The sequence below is a fragment of the Saccostrea cucullata genome, unplaced genomic scaffold (genome assembly GCF_032062105.1).
Source record: "Saccostrea cucullata isolate Sc308-1 unplaced genomic scaffold, CSIRO_AGI_Scuc_v1 ctg3757, whole genome shotgun sequence".
Taxonomy (NCBI): domain Eukaryota; kingdom Metazoa; phylum Mollusca; class Bivalvia; order Ostreida; family Ostreidae; genus Saccostrea; species Saccostrea cuccullata.
Window position 1 is genome coordinate 61,948 of NW_026919926.1, and position 8,006 is coordinate 69,953.

The 8,006-nt window shown below is 30.9% G+C and overlaps 1 long non-coding RNA gene across 2 annotated transcripts; it reads left to right on the forward strand.

Moving 5' to 3' along the window:
• The first annotated feature begins 1,454 nt into the window (after positions 1 to 1,454).
• LOC134240299 (uncharacterized) lies at positions 1,455 to 4,428 on the forward strand. Of its 2 annotated transcripts, XR_009986404.1 has the most exons (5): positions 1,455 to 1,562; positions 2,095 to 2,211; positions 2,395 to 2,494; positions 2,738 to 2,829; positions 4,388 to 4,428. It is a non-coding gene; the product is annotated as an uncharacterized LOC134240299 (long non-coding RNA). The 2 variants fall into 2 exon arrangements; XR_009986403.1 differs by lacking the exon at positions 1,455 to 1,562 and having other exon boundaries at positions 2,004 to 2,211.
• The last annotated feature ends 3,578 nt before the right edge of the window (positions 4,429 to 8,006 follow it).

Genomic DNA, 8,006 nt, shown 5'->3' on the forward strand with positions numbered 1-8,006 from the left:
GTTTTCCGTGTAATATTATTAGAATACAAACTAAAACATCTTTACATTAATCAGGAAGTCAGGATTTTATTTTAATAACTGGTAAAAACAGAAGTACCGAGGGATACTGGCAGATATCCTTTCTAGTGACAGGGTAAAACATTTCCAAGGAAGTATCTAAATATATATCATCAAGATGTTAGGTTTTTCGTTATCTGAATAAATGCAGAATTTCTACACAAACTTATGTTGTTCACCTAATACAAGTAACAAAAGTCACATATTTCATAATGCTTTTGATGTTCTTCCTTGATTTTTTTTTTAACATTCAAAAATTTACTTGTGCATGAAGCCTACAGATAGAGACCTGCTCCGTGTCTCGAAGATATTGGAACAATTCTTGTTCTCGTTCATAAACCTCTTGATTGTTGTATCCCCATATACCAGGCATTCAAAATGGAAGTCATTTATCTGTCCAATATATCCTAAATAAATTAACGAGCTATTGACAGACCGGAGAGCTACAGTGCCAGCCATTGAAAAAAAATGCAAATTTATTGCGCACAAAAAAGTGAGCTCGGTTCTGGATTTCTTCTCTAAATTCTTATCTCAATTGCAAAAAAGCTAGATTAAATTTAATTTGTTACACAGCCAATTGTGCCTAACGTTAATTTAGTGTTAATCTCAATTAACATTAAATTAACGTTAGCTTGATGTTAGTTTAATGTTACTTTCGTGTGAAGTTAACATTAAAAAACTTAACATTAAATTAACGTTAGTTTTTAACGTTAATTTAACTTAACATTAATTTCATGTTAATTTTTAACGTTAATTTAACTTAACATTAATTTCATGTTAATTTTTAACATTAAATTAACATTAAAATTTTAAAAATAGCTTGGGTTATGTCTTTAAAAACTAGAACCCAAAATATTAACATTAGATTAACGTTAATTAGTTAATGTTAATTTCATGTTAATGTGAATTTAACGTTAATTCTTTAATGTTAATTTCATGTTAATTAGAATAACACGAGATTATAATGTTATTATTCAAATTTTAGACCTAATTTTAAACAATACTTGCCAATCATTTTAGTGACATTTAATTAATTATTAAGACGTTCATATGTGGATACTCAAAACCGCCGGGGGTTGGGGGTTGGCGGTGGAGGGGGGGGGGTCGGAAATAAATTTTTAACCCCAATATATAAAGATAACAGTTGTGTTAGTATTATACCATAGGTTCAAAAAGTATTTCCGACACAAGTGCCTTTGTGTTTGAGTAGGGTGTGGGAAAGGGGGGTGCTTTAACTGTTAGCACCCTTTTCACCTCGTCCATTTTTTTTATACATTCTTACAAAAAGTAATTTATCTATACTTAAATTATAAGCTCTATGTCTATCTTTCAAAATGTCAACTTGGAGTTGAATTTTTTTCCGGCTAAAAATGGTCCGTAGCTTTTCTCAGGATTGGTTTTGTTTTTATCGGACGAAACTGTACGTCATGATTGACGTCATCGGCTGTAACAGAAATTGAAAACACAGCTCAGAGGAAAAAGGATTTATCAAGTCTCTGTTAAAAGTAAGTATTTTGTAGTCTTTGTAATATTACGTTTTTGAGAGTTTTATAATTTCAGAGGTCCCTAAATGTTTGAACTTTATGTACAGCAACATAACGCATAATTACTCAACAGTCCTTGCAGGCTATCTGTATCTGTATGTTTAAATTGATACGTTGTAGTATTTTTTTTTCATTAGTATTTACGGTCGTAGGCTGTAATTGCCTGTGAACGACGTGCCAGATCTCTGCTATGTTGGTTATTTGTATATCAGCATTACTATTTTTATTAGGTCTATTTATTGTTCAGTTGGTTAAATTTGTTTGAACACTGAAGCCTACTGGTACAGCTGTATACTGCCGCCCTACGTACGATACGGAGAAAATTTGAAAGTGAAAGTAGAAATTGTGTACAAGTTAACAATAGCAATAAGTTGAAGTTAAACACGCAATGTGAGCGATGTTTTCCCTGATTCTAACAGTTCATCTTCATTGGTTTCATCATTACCGAGAAAAAAAACCGATTTGATATTTATTTTTATTGTATTTTAAACAGCTGGAACTCGGTATCACATCTGACTCGCACTTCTGAAATGGATCAAATCGGACTTTGTCGTCGAGACTCGGAAGAACCCAGCTGCCTCAATGATAATGCCAGTGGAACTCAAAACAGGTATTGAAAGTGGAACAAAATGTAAACAATTCCCATAGTAACTGTAATGACAGTGAAATTTACATTCACATACCCCAACTGATTTTTTAAAGTACCAATTAATTACTTGTCACTTCTTGACACTTGTCAATATTTTGTTCAGAAACACTTTATAAGCATTATTTCTTTTACTGCATAATACAGAAAAGATACTTGTATGCAAGACATGGAGAAAAGAGAAGACTTGGTGCCTCCATGAATTGATGTTTTTAGGATAACCATGGAGGATATCCGAGGAATAAAGGTTATTTATAAAATAGTATATACATAGTGTATTCATAATTTTCATTTAGAAAAATTTGATAAATTGATCTAGAGTTTATGCTAAAGAGACAAATTTAAAGCCAAGTTGCTTTCACTGTACTAAAAGTTTGCTTTGAATCAGACACTGCACATAAAATTTGGTTTCTGTCTATGAGTATCGTATATGTTGAAGATATTACATTTCAAATAAATGATCTTTAATTATTTTTTTTTATAATTGTAGGTTAACTCGGTATAAAGTCTTGCTGACATGAACATGATAATCACAAGAAAGTGAATATATTTCATCACCTTAAGCAATCTTCAAAATACCAGGTAAAAAGCATTTATTTTGAACACATACTGTATATCAAATATTTAAACCCATTTAATATGTCAACCCTAAATTTTTTTTTAAAGTATAATGGAAACACAATGTCTGTTTGCCAGTCTCTCTGTATACTATAGTAATATATATGGAAGTATATAGATTTTAAATACTAGTAGCTTTTTAGTTCACCTGAGCCGAAAGCTCAAGTGAACTTTTCAGATCACATTTTGTTCGGCGTCTGTCTGTCCATCTGTTAACTTTTCACATTTTCAACTTCTGCTCAAGAACCACTGGGCCAGGAAAGATGGAACTTAAATGGAAGCATCCTCAGATAGTGTACTTCAAGCCTCTTCAACTTGGGGGGGGGGCACAATGGACTTTTAGTCTTACTTAAGAAATAAGGTATTTTTAAACATCTATCCAGACATAAATATCGGTTGGTCATGACTTACAAGATTAAATTCCATAAAGCCTGAAGGGCTTTAAAATGAATTTAATCTCATACCAACCCGTATTTATAGTCCGTTGGATGTTTTAAAATGATACCTTATTACTTATATTTTCAATTGCGACTTATTCATACTTTATATTTGCCTGATCACGCTGTTTGTGGCTTTTAACATGCAAAATGCATTATTTTTCAAAACCAGTGGCATGTATACAAGACACTGAATGCGTGTCGACCCTTTATGACGTCACTGTGAAATTCCGTTGAACATTTATTGATACGCATATCTATGACCTCTTGTCCCCTGTAGTGTAGATTCAAATTTGTTCCCAAGTTTTACATAGGAATGCATAGGAAAAACCTTTTTAAAATCTTCTCCAAACTTATGTGGAATCATCCTCATGTAGTGTAGATTCAAGTTTGATCAAATCATAGGATGGGGCCACAATGGCCGACCAAAATTTTACATAGGAATGCATAGGAAAAAACTTTTAAAAATCTTGTTCAGAATCATTAGGACAGGAATGATTAATCTCATGACGTGATTTGGAAGCATCCATAGATACTAAATGTAGATTCACTTTGTTCAAATCATGACCCCCGGGGTTAAGGTGTGGCCACAATGAGGGATCACAGACTTGCATAAGAACTTATAGGAAAAAGAATCTTCTCCAGAACAGAAAAAAATTGTTTTGTTAAATTGACATGATCTGCAAGTAGTAAAAATTTAAATTTATTCAAATAATGCCCCATGGATTGGGGGTTAGCGAGGGGTCACAATGGGAGATCAGGTGATGTGTTGGAAAAATCTTTAAAAATCTTTTTTTTTCAAGTATGGCAAAATAATATATGTATGCTGTATTGTAATAGTGACATTTTCAAGTAATAGAAAATTCAAATCCCCCTCCCCCAATAAGTATAAAGTATTAAGCTTCTCAATACTTAACTGATCTGTGTTTTTAGCTAGCCCATGTGCTCAGGTGAGGGATGTGGCCAATGGACCTCTTGTTTCATTCATTATATTTTAGACAAATTTGAGTTGTTAATGTATTGCTGAAGTATTTTATTTTCATATAGTTATTATAATATATGTGTTTGCCTCTCTTCTTTTTCAGATTGGAAAAAGAAAGAAGATTTGTAGCATTGTATTGAATATATGCCTGATTAAAAGTGTTAATGGATGAATTGGTGTTTTTCTCTTTTCTTCAGAAAATTTGAAATCAGGCAAAGGCAAAGCTCAGAGTTTTAGAGATTTTGTTGAAAGAGCAGATGGGTCCCTTTATCCTTTTGGATATACTCAAATTGAAAAGAAAGTGACACCAGGGATGAAGTCAACATGCAAGCCTAGCTTTCTGCAGTGCTACAAGGAAAAGTGCAAAATTGATGAGCTTCTGGTGTACCTTTAGAGAAATAATTATGATTACATGTACTCTCAGTTAAGCTTCTGCTATGATGCAAGAACATATATTTTTCTTGAAGAATAGGAAGGAAAATTCCAAAAATATGCACACAATTTTTATGAATTTTAACGTTAAATTAGTGTGAACTAATTAACGTTAATTTAACGCTTAACGTTAATTTAACATGAAAATAACGTTAATTTAACGTTAAGTTTTTAACGTTTAATTCATGTATAAGCTCGATTGACGTTAAAATAACGTTAAATAACTAACGTTAATTTAACGTAATTTCAACATTAAATTAAAGTTAGGCACAACCGGCTGTGTACTCCTCTATTAAGAACTCTAAGAGTTGACATTTGTACGAAGCGCGTTAGACCGAATTATCTTGCAAACCAAAATGGCAGATTAAATTAGTGAAATTTAAAATAAGTAAAGGTTATGTTTAGAACTGTTTTTTAATACCTGATTAAATTTTCCTCGCGAATTGAATGTAATTATATTGTAAGTTTTCAAATAGAAACTTTAACCCGCTTAGAATAGGTCTTTTTTGCTCTGATGCAAATAATCAAGTCTTTCGACATCATTAACTTAGCTTTTTTTTACATTTAGTAGAAATAATAGTAGCTTCGATAGTTTATCGCGCATCAAGTTGTTCAAATATTCAATTCCTTTAATGTACACTATTTTTATTCTTTATCAATTTATTCTTAATTTTTTCAAGCAAATGTGTCAAGCATTTAATTTTTCTTTTTAAAGTAAAAAGATTTTTACACACATCTTCCATGAAATTTTTTTTTCAATTTTCCTTGTAAATAAATTCATTACTGTTGTATTCTGAGTAATATTATAAAATACATAATAAAACATCTTAACATTAATCAGGAAGTCAGGATTTTATTTTTATAACTGATAAAACAGAAGTACTAGGGGGTACTGGTAGAGAATTTCTCTAGTTTTCTAGTGACAGAAAAGGAAGAAAATAAGTCACAGTATCTATATATTTATCATCAAAATGTTAGGTTTTTCGTAACTTAAAATAAATGCAGGATTTCTATACAAACGTATATTGTTCACCTTATTAACAAAAGCCACATAAATATTATGCTATTCATGTTCTTCCTTGTTGAATTTGTTTTGAACATTTAAAACTTCCTTTGTGCATGTAGTCTACTGATAGAGATGTGCTACATGTCTCGGAGATATTGGAACAATTTCGTTCTCGGCCGAAACCTTTTGATTGTTGTAACTCTGTATACCAGGCATTCGAAATGGAAGTCTTGTCTTATATGTCCTAAATATCTAAATATTTTAACAAGCCTTTGTGCTAAACAGAATCCTTACAGCGATACGGTCTCTTGCGTCTAACATATGTCAAACTTTCTGGAACCTGAAAGTTGATTTAATCTTATAAGTTTCTTATCCTTCTTTCTGTTTTAATTCTCTTGTCAGAATTTAAACTCTTTAAAAGTATCCGTTTGACGATATTTCTGACAATTTTTATTTTAACACATTATTACGATTAGAAATTTTTCAGAAATATATATAAGTATATTTCAATTCTAACATATTTAAAACATATACTAGATTGCTATGAAATCGGCGTTTCTGATTAGTTGAATAACTTCAGGTTGATCGCGGGTTGCATGCTGTCAGTCTGAAAAAAAACATATGCTGAAAAATTGTAAAATCCTTTGGTTTCATATATCTCTTCCTGAATTTTTTTAGATTTGTCTGCGTGGTGATGTTCTAAAAGTATTTCGAATGCACTCTGTTGATGAGAAAATGTGCAGCTATTTTTCAATGAATTATATAAAGTAAGATGTGCCAACGCATATCAAAAACTTGCTCATGATAGTAAAATTAAGCAGACGAATTTATTATAACTCAAAACAAGGATAGTCTAATGTATATACAGAATAGATCTACTTTTTAAAAACAGTTTATTATTTTAGTTCTCGCTCAATTTCTCGGAGAAATATCTGACACATACAAGTGCTGCTGTGCCATAGGGGGTTATAAAACACCGATTCTGATATAAATCTTAAAAAAATCAATTACCTTTTAAAACTAAAATTATTGGTTCATTTATTTTTTTTTTAATTATATATTTGCAGTTGTGGTTTATATTGGCTCTATAAAAAGGGGGAAATCATACTCTGAAAAAAGAAGGGTGAATTTAGCTCCGGTGTGAGATTTCCCTACAGGGGAAATCCTACTCTAGGTTATGATTTCAGGGGGGAGGCTTGCTATGGAAGAAATACTAATATTCCATGAAGGTTTTGGAGGCATGAAGTCAATAATGACTTGACAAGGTAGAGGCAGACAAGTACTGTAGTTGTCAAAGCTTAATATTCAGGTTTTAAAAAATAATGCACTTGAAGGTTAAGAAAGGTTAAAAGTTAATAATTTTAAAAACAAAACTGGCCTGGGGAGAACATATGGTTTTCATGGACGAGGAATTTTTTCATGTATACCTCACTATCATGCAAAATTGTATAATGTAGATTATGTATGTTATTTAAAAAGTTTCACGGGTTATCAAAATGGTCAATTACATATCTGATTGTAGAGCGTTGTATTTTTACTTCCGATTATGTATATTAGATTCGAAATTTGGAAACGATTTGTAAAAGCCTTACACTAAATAGCTTAAAACATTCCTGAAAAATCTACCAGTATAAACTCATTTCTTTTTCTTGTTTTCATTCTAAAACACATACCAACTCAAGAAAATTAAATTGATCAAATATCCAAACTCGTATAGTACTATATCAATAATTAGTTTCAAACATACTTCGGACAAATTTCTGTCGAGCATTCTATTCCTATAAAGAAAAACCTGATGATTGATTTTTTTTTACTTCTCTTTCGAGAAGCCTTTCAATTATATTGATATAAAGACGTAGAATTACCCGTGTTCTATAATTCAACTCCGTATGAGATATTTTATTTATATTTCATGCTGTGTAATACAGATCTAAAATATATTCACAATTCCCGTTACTCCGGAAGTCATATTTTTTAATATTAAATTTGTACATTAATAGCTGTTTTTAACTGATGTACTAAGGGACAAATGTACTTAGTTCCATTTTGTGACTCTTTGAAAAGCATCAAATGTATCAATTTGTAAATAAAAGTCATCAATATATTTTAAAAGGTGATTTTACTCACAATATATGCAAGAATTATACGAGGGTCATTCAAAAATACGTAGACAATATTTTAATCATCCTATTATCATTAAAAGATTATAGATCAACATATTTTCGTGAATAAAAACATTTTTTTTTAGTCGAAGTGTGAATTTTATACCATTTTATTAAAAAGA